Here is a 14,592-nt window from a genome sequence, read left to right as displayed (position 1 = left end):
CATTTTTCCTCCTGACCTTGAAAATGTATAAAGGTGTTGGGCTGATATATGAACTTCAAAGAGAATGGTGGCTTCAGTAGAAATACCATCTATCTTCATGTTCAAAGTAGTTATCACATTATGGTATGTTGAAATCCTATTTTTTTTAATTAACAGCTGCAACAGAAAAGTTGTTATAAGAGTTCGATAAGTATGCAAATGCTAATTGTTATTCCACACTTAGGTTTACTGATGAAAAGGGAAAGGAATGCAGATGGAAAGAGATTTATGGGAGTTTGATGAGTGCTTTCTTCGACAAATCCAAAGCACTTTATAAACCAGCCTCTCTTTTGTCCAGGGCCTGACCTGTTACAATGAAGCAATTATAGGTTTATTTTCTCAAAATATTTGATTGGCGGCCTTTTGGATGGAAGGTGCTATTTTTAAAATGAGTTACTATTACACCTTCTTTGGGACCACAAATCAAATAAAGCTCATAGAGCGCAGTTATGGTCCGAAATTGACACAATTAGACAAATGTCCTGTCCAGTCCAGCTTCTCATTTCTAATAGTGCTCAGCCAACTAGGAAGTCCACAGCATGGAGGCCTTGCTTACTGGGTGAGTTGTTTGTTTTTAATTTATCAGACCATCTTTTGTCACCAGCGTTTGGCTCAGTTCTTTCTGGGAAAATACAAATAATAATAATAATAATGGTTCTATATCAAGATATAATCATCATCATAATCATCTATCCAATAACTGCTCCAGATTCAAATAATTTGAACAGCGCCTCAGCAGTCTCCCTATCATGGCAATCCTCTCACAAACTTTGCTCTTTGTCATCCAGTTGATACCCTGGGATGGGTTCCTGCTTTGGAAATATAGTACTAAAAGGAATTACAGTGGTGCCCCACAAGACGAATGCCTCGCAAGACGGAAAACTCGCTAGACGAAAGAGTTTTCCGTTTTGGAGGTGCTTCGCAAAACGAATTTCCTTTGGGCTTGCTTCGCAAGACGACAATGTCTTGCGAGTTCCTGCTGGTTCCCCCCCCCTTTCTAAGCTGCTAAGCCACTTATCAGCTGATCCGATCAGCAGATAAGCCGCTAAAAGCCGCTAATAGCGCTAATAGTGCTAATCCGCTAATCCTTCAATGGGCTTGCTTCGCAAGACGAAAAAACCGCTAGACGAAGAGAATCACAGAACGGATTCTTTTCGTCTTGCGAGGCACCACTGTATGTCTTGCCTTTCTTCCTAAAGAGGTTTTATCCTCTTTACAGAATTCATTTATGAACTGCTGAGGGTAAATAGATAGATAGATAGATAGATTCTTTATTGTCATTACACTAGTGCAACATTGCACAAGTGCAACGAAATTGGATGCCAACCCTTAAAAACAACAAAAGCAAAACAACAGCAACAACCAAACAAACCACCTTCCAACCACACCCACACCCACACCCATCAAACTCCCAGGTCTCACTATCGAGTTACAGCATTCAAAAAGGCCACAGCTCTTGGATAGAAACTGTTTTTCAGTCTATTTGTCCTAGACTTGATGTTTCTATATCTCCTGCCAGAAGGCAGTAGTGCAAACAGACTGTATCCCGGGTGAGATGGATCCCGCAGGATGTTGTTTGCTTTCCTAAGGCAACGGGAACCGTACAGTTCTTCCAAAGGTGGGAGAGGGTGACCAATAATCCTTCGGGCTGTGGTTATGACCTTCTGGAGCACCTTCCTCTCCCTAGCTGTACAACTGGAGAACCAAGCACAAATACAGTATGTAAGTATGCTCTCTATGGAGCCTCGGTAGAAGGACACCAGCAGTCTCTCACTCAGATTGTTCTTTTTTAAAAGTCTGAGGAAATAAATTCTCTGCTGGGCCTTCTTCACCAGAGCAGTGGTATTTGCGCTCCAAGTCATGCCCTGATCCATAGTCACTCCCAAAAACCTGAATTCCGCCACCCTCTCCACCTTAATGTTGCTACCTTAGCACTGGCGGAGGAAGGGGAGTGTGGGGTTTGTGGTTTGCCCTGGATGTCATCCCTGAGGGGGGATGACATTGCTGTGCCGCCTCCCCAGGACACTCGCCGCCCCACCCCTGTGGGACGCTCACCCTGCCCCCAGGTGCACACTGTGTGCACCGCTCCAGGTGCCAGAGCAGCTAGCTCCACCTCTGTACCTTATTTTGTTTTTAAATACTTTTTATTAATTTTTAACATAAATATACAATTTTAACCCAAATTTTCACAAATTCCATACTTTTGGACTTCCTTCAACTTCTCTAACAATCATCCATATTTAACTCTTACGCATTTCTTCTGTTCTCTATTGCCATTAGTCCCCCCTCCAATCATCCATTTTCATTTAACAATATACCTCAGCTTTTACAGTGCTTCTTTAAACCCCACTAGCGTTGTTTGTACTTCACATATACTTTTCAGATATTCCACAAATTTCCCCCAGTCCTCGATGAACTTTTGGTCCCGAACATATCTAACTTTCCCTGTTAACTTGTCCAGTTCTGCATACAGTGGTGCCCCGCAAGACGAATGCCTCGCAAGACGGAAAACTTGCTAGACGAAAGAGTTTTCCGTTTTGGAGGTGCTTCGCAAAACGAATCTCCTATGGGCTTGCTTCGCAAGACGAAAATGTCTTGCGAGTTCCTGAGGGTTTTTCCCCTCCCCCCTTTTTCTAAGCCGCTAAGCCACTTATCAGCTGATCTGATAAGCTGATAAGCCGCTAAAAGCCGCTAAAAGCCACTAAAAGCCGCTAATAGCGCTAATAGCACTAATCCGCTAAGCCGCTAATAGGGTTGCTTCGCAAGACGAAAAAACCACTAGACGAAGAGAATCACAGAACGGATTCTTTTCGTCTTGCGAGGCACCACTGTAGTCTGTTAATTTCATCCTCCATTCCTCTTTCGTTGGTGTTTCCTCTTGTTTCCACTTCTGGGCCAGTAGAATTCTTGCTGCTGTAACTGCGTATTGAAAAAGTTTATAATCCTTCCTTCTTATTTCCTTTCCTGTAATGCCTAAAAGTAGGGCTTCTGGTCCACCTCTGTACCTTGGCAGTGTATGGATCCATTACAAAGATGGCTCCTTCCAGTTCCACTGAGATAAGGCTGAAAGGCTGGAGCTGGTGTGCATTATGGGCCCTTTTATGGCTACTTCCTCTGCCAGCCCTAGCTTCCCAGGAGCTTAGACCATGGTCAATGGCATCTCCCAGGCGACCTTTAGGCTTTCCAGCTCTTCTCAGTATCATGGAAGACTGCATCACTTCCCAAGCAGCAGAGGCAACAGCAGAGATGGGCTTTCATTCATCCAAGCCGTAAAGAGGAAAGAATATCCTGTATTCTCCACGGTGCATTTATTCAGGCATTTATGTATGCTTATTAACATACTACAAAAATATGTCAGGCATACAAATATAATAAAAGAGGAATTCCTTAGTCAATAGCTATTAACCAATGGGGATACCTATTCATCCTGGGGGAAGCAAGATTTATGTTGCCTGGTTCTAATAAGACATAATGAGTAGAATATATGAAAGGCCTACTGTAGTCCTTTTGCCAAGTGGAAAATGATAACTCTAAAATACTAATTAAAATGTTACCATAACTTGCAAGCATTTGAGAATCCAAACCGACGACACCCAGAGGGACCAGCAGTCTCCTTCTGATATTCTGCTTGCATAAATGTTGCCTTCGTAGGTATTGCTAGGAAAATATATTCCCCAAACAAGAAAAACCTATGCAATTTGTATTCAAGTCCTTACCTATAAGGTGAGGGCACAAAGTTGACTTCTATGGCTGGCAGCTGTGATGGATACTCCAGCCCTGCCAATTTAACAGGACATGAAAGAATGTCTAAAAGGATACTACTTGTTCCCAAGAGCACCTCAATATATTGAAAAATTCAAGAGAAAAGTCATTGCCTAAAACTTATCTTGGAACCGAAGTATCGTGCAGGCCCAACAGAGTTTTCTACTTACCAATTTCCCCCACTCATCTTCCATATGAGAAACAAACATGTTATTTTTATATAGCCTTTCTTGAAATTATTTATAATCAGAACTCTGATTCAAAATGGAAGGTGCTTGGGGGTTGTGTTTCATTGCTGAGGCCTCTTGAGTTTTCTTGAAACGCTACAAAATTGGTCCCGATTCATTAACACCTCCTCATCCCCACTGGCCAGGGAGATGGCTTGGTTTAATCACTGAACCTATGTGTGTAGGATCCCAAGTTCTACAGGGCTTTGTACACCAATACCTGCACCTTGAACCCAGACTGGGAGCTCATTGGCAGCAAGCGCAAATCTTTCAGCAGTAGCATCACATACCGTATTTTTCGCTCCATAAGACGCACCTAGTTTTCAGAGGAGGAAAACAAGAAAAAAAAATATTCTGAATCAAATGTCATACAGTGGTACTTCTGGTTAAGAACTTAATTCGTTCCGGAGGTTCATTCTTAACCTGAAACTGTTCTTAACCTGAGGTACCACTTTAGCTAATGGGGCCTCCTGCTGCTGCTGCCGTGTGATTTCTCATCCTGAAGCAAAGTTCTTAACCCAAGGTACTATTTCTGGGTTAGCAGAGTCTGGAGTACTGTGTCCAGTTCTGGGCACCACAGTTCAAGAAGGACACTGACAAACTGGAACGTGTCCAGAGGAGGGCAACCAAAATGGTCAAAGGCCTGGAAACGATGCCTTATAAGGAACGGCTAAGGGAGCTGGGCATGTTTAGCCTGGAGAAGAGGAGGTTAAGGGGTGATATGATAGCCATGTTCAAATATAGAAGAAGAAGAAGAAGAAGAAGAAGAAGAAGAAGAGTTTGGATTTGATATCCCACCTTTCACTCCCTTTAAGGAGTCTCAAAGCGGCTAACATTCTCCTTTCCCTTCCTCCCCCACAACAAACACTCTGTGAGGTGAGTGGGGCTGAGAGACTTCAGAGAAGTGTGACTGGCCCAAGGTCACCCAGCAGCTGCATGTGGAGGAGCGGAGACGCGAACCCGGTTCCCCAGATTACGTGACTACCGCTCTTAACCACTACACCATACTGGCTCTCACAAAGGATGTCACATAGAGGAGGGAGAAAGGTTGTTTTCTGCTGCTCCAGAGAAGCGGACACGGAGCAATGGATCCAAACTACAAGAAAGAAGATTCCACCTAAACATTAGGAAGAACTTCCTGACAGTAAGAGCTGTTCAACAGTGGAATTTGCTGCCAAGGAGTGTGGTGGAGTCTCCTACTTTGGAGGTCTTTAAGCAGAGGCTTGACAACCATATGTCAGGAGTGCTCTGATGGTGTTTCCTGCTTGGCAGGGGGTTGGACTCGATGGCCCTTGTGGTCTCTTCCAGCTCTATGATTCTATTATTCTATGAGTCTGTAACCTGAAGTGTCTGTAACCCGAAGTGTCTATAACCCGAGGTACCACTGTACTAAACTATTTAATAAACTACCGGTATATCAGAATAATATTTCAACCATGTAAAGTGAACAGGCATCAACAGTGGCATGAAGAACCATCATCAGTGCCATTAACCAATGAAGAGAGTCTTTATCCCCTAGTAAGGGGGGCAGGCAATGGAAATATATGAGCTTCCCAAATTGAGTCCCTTAGATCTAAGGACTGTATGGTATGGCGCTACACAATTATTTTAATAAAGCCAAAAGAAGTGGGACTTTCTTCCTTTTTGTTCATTGCAGAGAGCTCTGGGGGCTTTCATATGAGGGAGAAATCTGATTTAATTCCCATTTAAAATCAAACCTACCTAATTCACACCTTTGTACACAACACAAGGACCAAAGAACAGCTGCCCTTCAAATTTCACACTTCTACAATGGAAGGCACTACTGTACTGTCCCGGCAAGACCAGTGGCAGAGGGAGGGTCTTGTGTGGCGGCACATCGCCTGTGGGGATGTGGGACATCGCCAACACGAGCATCGTCCCAAGGGGGTGGCATGCGTGCACCCTCCCATCCCAATGGGGTGGCAAAGCGTGGGGGCGGAGGGATTACACTGCTCCCACTGTGCTTGCTTTACACCGGTGTAAGCAGCTCCTGTCCCGCTTTGCTGGTTTAAAGCAAGCCGAGGAGGGAGGGACTGGAGTCACGGCTCCCATCCGTCCCTCCTCCACGCAGCATTCGCTGCATAAGATGCACAGACATTTGCCCTTACTTTTTAGGAGGAGAAAAGTGCATCTTATGCAGCAAAAAATTCGGTATATGACAGCGATATTCTGCCTCAGGGAGCAGCCAGGCCTCCACATTTAACAGTAGCTTCAGCTTCCAGGTGAGCCTCAATGGCAACTCCACAAAGGGCATATTGTAGCAATGAAATGTAGAGATTGCCAGCAATGCATTGACAACAGAAGTCAGCCTATCTTGAGCCAAAAAATTGTCGTAGCTGTCTTGCTAACAGAAGCTGGTAAAAGGTACTCCTAGACACTGAGGTCATGTTCAAGAAGGGATCAGATAATGTGCTAATAAACAAAACTTAATAGTGTGTTGTGGGGCACATGGCTTTGTCCATGGACAGGGAAGGAGAATGGCCACGTGCCTCACTTAGCACAATCCTCTGCACTGGAATACAGAACTTTAAAAATATTGACACCCCTCTCTGAATCTGCCACATTCACAGCTCCATTAAATGAAATCTCAGAACCTAACAAATGACCATAAGTTCACCATGTGTTAAGACATTGCTATCCATTATGGAGCCACTGTTGTGTCCCTGGGCTCCTGAGGGTGGACATTGAACCAGACCAGTTTCTGCTCCTTTTCTGTCCCGCTCCACTCTGTGATGGGATTTGCAAAATGCAAACACCCCACAAATCAAGCACACATGACAGCAGGGAGTTGTGATTTACAAGCCACTGTGGCTGCACAAAGGCAGAGCAGCTGTGTCAGTGACAGATGCTGATGCACTCCTGGCACATTTTTCTCCTGTCGTCAAAAGTGGTTTATTAGGTGTAATCTTAATCTCTTCAAAAAGTCAGTGCCCTAAATATGGCTCGCAGCAACACCGTGTTAATAATAATGAATAGTGACAGCTAATTGGCAAGCCACTCGATTCTTGGACTTTACAGTCAAAGAATGAGGCCATTTACCTGAATGAGGCCAAACCTTTGCAAATTTATGTTGTTGCTGCTGAAAATCAAAATGGCCTAAAGAAACCCTGCTTACTTTGCCGCAGCTGCTGGCGCTCCAGCCCAATGGTGGTGGTGTTCATCCCTCTGCCCATGATCAGCACTTGGTCTATAAAGTGGGGTCACAGCAGGGCCAGAAAGGTCTGGAGCTGAGCTACGGAGTTCTAGAGCAGTAACAAGGGGGTCGGCAGCAACAGAGCTGTGTGTTCCTGAACTCAAAAGGGAGCTGTTAACAGAGGTGGGTTTAGGGGAGTGCAACCAGTTCACCCACACTGGGCGCCAAGTTGATAGGGTGCTCCAGGGGTTGCTGCAACAATAGCTTAGAATGGAAGGTGAGACGGTGCCAAATTTTGTCGTTGCAGAGGGCACCACTGACATTTGAAAGCCCAAAGTCCACAGTTCCACTTGTTCCATGCCTAGAAAACATGAGTCTGAGCAATCTTCATATTCCCCTGCTCCTTTCCTAGAGAAGGCCTGCTCCTGACTGCTAAATGGGAGCAAACATCAAACCAGAGAAAGCCCCAATTGCTGTTTGCTCCGATAGAGCAGTAAAGAGCGGTTTTCCCCAAGGAAAAGCACAGGGGAAAGAGGAAAGATGGATGATCGTTTACATAGTCATCCCCATCTCCTCTGGTGATGAGGGGCATTTCTCAGGGGCCTTTCCGAACAGAAACAGGCCATTTGGCACAGAAATGACCCAATGCCATGTGCCACACATCATTGATATACATATTTTACATGCTGCATATCGAAGATTAACTAACATATTCAGACTTTAAAGCAAGTATGAAAGAAGTGAACAGAAGCATGGCCTTGGATTCCTCCCTTCTGCAGCCTCTCACGCCTTGCCAAGAAGGTCAGCGTGGGGAGACAGACAGGAAACCCGTCCCACACCTGGTTATATTGTGCCTCTGGAAAGTGAAATTCCTCTGTCTGCTATTAAAAACTGCAGGTATAAATGTCAGCCCACGTGGGTGGCTGTAGGAAACCAGCTGTGTTTTTCCGATTTTAGGTTGGGAGGTAGCGATTAAGGAATTACAAGGCGAACAGTGTTCTAGAACGTGGAACTCAACAAAGAACTATGGTGTGTTGCCATGGTAACCAGCTGGCATGGCCCTGTGCCCCATGGAAAACATTTTGCATCACAGAAAAGCAGGAAAGATGAAAGCCTTCCTAGTGACAGTGATGGTCTTTGTAGCTAACTCTGAAAACAGTTATGTTTTCTCCATTGATTTTTTTTTTTAGTTCCTCCAGACTGGGCTACCAGGATAGATAGAAGGATAAGTTAGCTGATATAATCACAGTCAGTTTGCATATTATAAAAAGCAGGGAATGCAAACATTCGCAAGTCCTCGTTCTGGTTTCCAGAACTCCTTGCAACAAACAAGCAAGTCCACTTTGAAATATTAGTGAGTACCTCAAGAGAAGCGGGTCACAAAGTCTTATTTTTCTTTCCCTTTTTTCTTTTTCTTTTCTTTATTAACAATCTCTTATATCATATGAAAACATTTCATATAGCATATCTTGTATAACATATGCATATATATTGTACATCTTCTTGAGTAAACATATATATAACCCGTGTAAGCAAAAACCATATACAAGTAGTATTTTGTTTCTTACCGTACATAAACTGATTCGTATTTTTACTATCTTTTGTTGTCTTATCTATTTATTAATATGAATTAATGAAAGAAAAAACTAAAAAAAGAAAAGAAAAGAAAAAGGTGTAGTTGGACTTCCTATCATTTCCTGGTGTATAGCCTTATTCTATAATGAATATTCTATGGTTTTCCCAGTAGTGATGTATGGAAGTGAGAGCTGGACCATAAAGAAGCTTGATCGCCGAAGAATTGATGCTTTTGAATTATGGTGCTGGAGGAGACTCTTGAGAGTCCCATGGACTGCAAGAAGATCAAACCTCTCCATTCTGAAGGAAATCAGCCCTGAGTGCTCACTGGAAGGACAGATCATGAAGCAGAGGCTCCAATACTTTGGCCACCTCATGAGAAGAGAAGACTCCCTGGAAAAGACCCTGATGCTGGGAAAGATGGAGGGCACAAGGAGAAGGGAACGACAGAGGACGAGATGGTGGGACAGTATTCTCGAAGCTACCAGCATGAGTTTGACCAAACTGCGGGAGGCAGTGGAAGACAGGAGTGCCTGGCGTGCTTTGGTCCAGGGGTTCACAAAGAGTCGGACACAACTAAACAAGTAAAAAACAACAACATAATGAATATACCTATCATTATTGAGATTCTTTATATTCCTTCTAATATTCCTTCTAATGAAAGAAGAAACAAAGTTTCCGTCGCCATTAAAGTTCCTACAGTTAGTTAGATTAATAAATGTCTTTAGAGAAGAACTTTTCCTTCTTGCAGAGCCCTCTCAATTTTGCCACAATAGTTTACTAAAAGGTGCAAAATACAGTTGCTTAATTGTATCCACCGGTAGTGCCTCTAAATATCTGTTTCAACTTTGTAAGTGTATCCACAACACAACTTTTTGCCCGCTGCAAAGTCCGGGACTAGGGATTTTCAAGTCTTTAAAGTTTTGAAAGTTTTAGCGGAGAAGAAACCCCAAGTAAAATAGACACAGTCACAGAAAAATAAAGATAACTTGCCTTTCCCTTCAATTTCCGAATTTCTCCAGACGTATGCTGTCTCTCATTTAAAAGCCCTTTTGTACTGCTTCCAGCTTGTCAGTTTCTTTGCCTTTGATCATTAAGCACCTCCGGGAGACGGACTTCCTTTTTCTCGTCTCCCGCTTTCAGCCGAATTCACAAATTTGTAATCCAATCTCAAATAAATCCTACTCACGAGTTGTTACTTTGTAATCCAATGTAAAGGAAGAAAGGTCGGCGCTCATCGGTAGCAGCTGCGCGGCTTCACTCCCGCAGAAAGAGCGATGAATCCACAGCACCGCTTCCCCTCCGCGCTTCCGGAGCCCCTTACGGGGTCCCTTCTTCGTTTTGGGGTTCGCTCTCGGTGCCCGCCGGATCCCACGGCCACGAGCTCGCTCTGCTCGTGGTTTAACTTAATGGGTCGTCGCTTCGCCGTAGCGAACAACCCTTTTCTGCGGAGCCCCTCTTTGCTGCGCAAAGAGGACCGCCATTACACGTTTCGCGCCGCCTCCGGAAGTCTGCATTATTGAGATTCTTTATATTCCTTCTAATACATTCTTACAACAGTTAGTACCTTTTGACTTATTTCTCTTATGTTCCACTATATAAGGGTCAATCAAATTCTGCCATAGACGTTATACAACTGTTATAATATATTTCTTATATTTATGCCATTTTTGTACGAATACTTGTCTTGTGTTGCCTCTCAGGCTATTAGTCAGTTGTGCCATTTCTACATATTCCTGTAATTTATTTTGCCAGTCAGTTATGGTTGGAACATTTCCCCCTTTCCAGTTCATTGCTATCAATGTTCGAGCTGCAGCCGTGGCATACAGAAAAATTTCTCTCAAATTTTTCAGAAACAAGCAAGACCACTTTGACATATTAGTGAGTACCTCAAGAGAAGCGGGTCACAAAGTCAAGAACACAGAGCTGTATACAATTTGGAAAACTCATGCAATGGGAATGCTAATGTGTAACTGTAGTTTCGCTTCCAAAACTTACTATCTGGGCAGGACATATCCTGGCCACGTGTCAGGGCTGGCTCACCTGTGAGACAGCTGAGGCTACAACCTCAGGCAGCAGGATTCACAGGGGCAGCAGATCCTGATGTAGATCTTTCTCCGCCCAGCCCCTGTTCCTGTTGCAGATCTTCTCCCACCCCTTCTTCCTTGGTTCAAAGGGAGCACCATTTTGTGGTTTGCCTTAGGGGCCAAAATGTCTTGGGCCAGCCCTGATATGTGTCCTATCTCACAGAGGACCGTCCTCTGTTTGAAGGGCATTTTGGAGGACAGTCCTCTGTCTGAAGGCCTGCTCAGTCCTCTTCTGTCTAGGGATCAAGAACCATGAGAGGAGAGGGCTGGAGGGGCCTTGAAGTTGCTCATCGACACTTGGACAGCAGACTGTGAAAGCACCCAAGTCCCCTGGCCAGACTATGGAGAGATGCATTCTATTTCTATTTTAATTAGAGTAATTGTTTCACATCTATACCTATAAATCAGCATATGCAAATGCCAATGTGTCCCTTTTGGATGATGCATTTCCTCTTTTTGGATGGCTAGCCTTGCAAGACACCCTCAGTGGGTCCCCTCAGTGAGTCTACCCACTCGCTGGCTCTGTTGCTCCTCTGCCTCACCATTGGCTTCCCAGAGGGAGACAGTGAGTAAGAAGGCAGTGCCAGGCACTCCCTCTCACACCCACAGTTGTTTGGTTGCTCATACTCATTGGGTAGAACAGGAGGGAAGCAAACAAGAAGGTTATGATTGTGAAGAAAAGGAACAGCCCCAAGGAGCTCTTGTCAGCCATCCCCTCCGCCTGCTATGGTGTGGGGCCATACTGACCCCCAGCACTGGCCAGGATACTGGGGTATGGGCCGGAGGATGCAAAGTTCGTGCATGGCATTGGCCAGGTTAGTTGGACCCCATTGTGTTAACAGTGAGTGTACCCTACAACAAAGGAACCTCCCAGTGAAGGTCAGTATTTCGAATCTGTGGGGTGGGGTGAGCTCCTGTTGCTCTGTCCCAGCTTCGCCCAGCCTAGCAGTTCGAAAGCACGCCAGTGCAAGTAGATAAATAGATACCACTGTGGTGGGAAGGCAAATGGTGTTCCGTTGCACCAGAAGCGGTTTAGTCATGCTGGCCACGTGACCCGGAAAGCCGTCTGTGGACAAACACCAGCTTCCTCGGCCTGAAAGCGAGATGAGCGCCACAACCCCATAGTCGCCTTCGATTGGACTTAACCGTCCGGGGGTCATTTACTTTTACTTTTTACTCACAACAGCTGATCTTCCATTTGAAGGACACCCTGACAAGCTTCCAGGAGTCTCCCAGATTCATACTTGAAAACCACTAGTGCAGAATAGGCTTCCCAGTTGCGTATCTTCAAGATAGTGAATATAATTTAATAATGATCACTACTGTATTGACTGAGTCTACTGAAATACGACAGGGATTTGGGAAACACACACTCCTTCCAAAGCTGCAGCTCACCAAAGGAAGGCTTCAGCTTAGGCAACTTAAAAACAAAATGCTACTGGACCGTAAATGGTAATTCCAGGACTCCCTCTCTTTTAATATCCTTTTAAAGATGAAAAGGGGCTTTGCTAATCAGTCTGAAGTCTCACAAGCAGTGAATGGGTTGAGTAACATCTGCAGGCTCACAAATTTATGAGGTGGCGTTATGGATATAATTTTTGTTCTGGCACACAAGGTGCTGAAATAATATATTTCAAAATGAAACACATTGGTGAAATAATACATTCAGCAACCACACAATAAGGAAAAATACAAGGCACGTCAAGAGCTGAATTTATACAAAGTACACAGACCTATGCCGCTGGAGAGATGCTCTTCTCTAGCATGTCCCTGACCTTTTAAAAGTCATGACCACTCGGAACACAGTACAGTGGTGCCCCACAAGACGAATGCCTAGCAAGACGGAAAACTCGCTAGACGAAAGAGTTTTCCGTTTTGGAGGTGCTTCGCAAAACGAATCTCCTATGGGCTTGCTTCGCAAGACGACAATGTCTTGCGAGTCCCTGCGGTTTCCCCCCCTTCCCCCCTTTTTCTAAGCCGCTAAGCCGCTTATCAGCTGATCCGATAAGCTGATAAGCCGCTAAAAGCGGCTAATAGCGCTAATCCTCTAATCCGTCAATGGGCTTGCTTCGCAAGACGAAAAAACCGCTAGACAAAGAGAATCACAGAACAGATTCTTTTCGGCTTGCAAGGCACCACTGTATTAGGGAATAGTTGTAGCCATGAATGCATGCAAAAAGGGTTAATAAAAACGATTCTCTTTTTCCCCTGGGAAAAAACCACCAGTGTCTACATGTTGTGGAGTTCAGAAATCAAAATCAAAATTACAGTTCCTAACCTTGCATTACAGTGTTTATTCTTTCTCTAAATTTTGATGAAACCCAGGAAGAAAACAATCCAGTTGACTGCTTGAAGTCACTAATTACTTGGGGTTTTTTTACCTGGTTTTGTTAGGTATTACAAGTCAAATTCAAAAACTTTAACTTCAGCATAGCAAATACTTTACACATACTTTCTCCTGGGGCATTGGCTACGCCTCCCAGTTTGGTGTCTCTGTGCATCCCCTCAATTCCTTCCTCCAAGTCCTTTATCTAGATGTTGAACAACAGTGGGTCCAGGACAGCACTCTGTGATACTCATTTGTCTGTCCCTCTCCCCTCCACCCGATGACAAGGAACCATTCATGGGCATTCTTTGGGTTCGAACAGCTACAGATCCACCTAACAGTTACCTAGTCCAGCCTTAATACTTAAAGATTCACTGCATCCAAAGTATTCCCCATTACACCAATCTTATAACTTTAATCAAAAAATAAATGAGATTTGTTTGGCATGATTTGTGCATGTCCGACTATACTCAGCTGTCCTTTGCCTCTGTATCATGAAAGCCAGGAGGACATGGTTACTTCCTCCCAAGTTTCCAAGTACTTCCACTTTGTCAATCAGTTCCTCCCTGCTAGTGAGGACCAGGTCCAATGTAGATGATGCCCTTGTTGTTTCTTCCACCTTCTGGAATTTGTGAGGCCTTACATTTTTGGCAGAGTTTGAGTTCCAACAGATATCAGGGAAGCTGAAGTCTCCCATGACTACAATATCTGTCCTTTTCGAATGTTTGGTAATCTGTTCTAGGAAGGCATCATCCAAGTCTTCAGTCTGGCTTGGTGGTCTATAGTAGACACCTACATAGTAAGGTCAGTGTTGTTTCTCTCTCTTACAATTTTTACCCATACATCCTCAATCTGCCTTCCATGTTCCAGATCATGGATGATGATGATGATAATAATTTATTTATTTATTTATTTATACCCCGCCCATCTGGCTGGGTTTCTCAACAAAATGCCAAAATACAATAATTCATCAAATATTAAAAGCTTCCCTAAACAGGACTGCCTTCAGATGTCTTTTAGAAATCAGATAGTTGTTTATTTCTTTGACATCTGATGGGAGGGCATTCCACAGGGCAGGCACCACTACTGAGAAGGCCCTCTGCCTGATTCCCTTTAACTTCGCTTCTCACAGTGAGGGAACCACTAGAAGGCCCTCGGCACTGGACCTCAGTGTCTGGGCAGAACGATGGGGGTGGAGATGCTCCTTCAGGTATACTGGACCTCTTCACAAGTGTTCACATCATTTACATATAATGCTGCTACTCCTCCCTTCCTGTTATATCCCTCAATTTCTACATTCCAATTCAGTTTTGTGCACCAAATGGGGATTTGATATTTTGTTCCTCAAAAGATCAGCCTTCCATTCCACATAGTAAGCCTCTTTTGAGGTTGAGAGGAATTTCAAAAGTAGGTTGCAATATG

General features: G+C 44.2%; 1 long non-coding RNA gene across 1 annotated transcript; it reads right to left on the bottom strand.

Moving 5' to 3' along the window:
• Positions 1–205: 205 nt before the first annotated feature.
• LOC309532724 lies at positions 206–8,160 on the bottom strand. Its single transcript, XR_014219978.1, has 3 exons — positions 8,022–8,160; positions 3,756–3,816; positions 206–661 (listed from the first exon to the last, which is right to left on the bottom strand). It is a non-coding gene; the product is annotated as an uncharacterized lncRNA (long non-coding RNA).
• Positions 8,161–14,592: the final 6,432 nt, after the last annotated feature.

This window comes from Podarcis vaucheri, assembly GCF_965113315.1.
Source record: "Podarcis vaucheri genome assembly, chromosome: 5".
Classification (NCBI taxonomy): Eukaryota; Metazoa; Chordata; class Lepidosauria; order Squamata; family Lacertidae; genus Podarcis; species Podarcis vaucheri.
The sequence above is the reverse complement of the archived record's forward strand: the minus strand, read 5'-3'. Positions and strand labels throughout refer to the sequence as shown.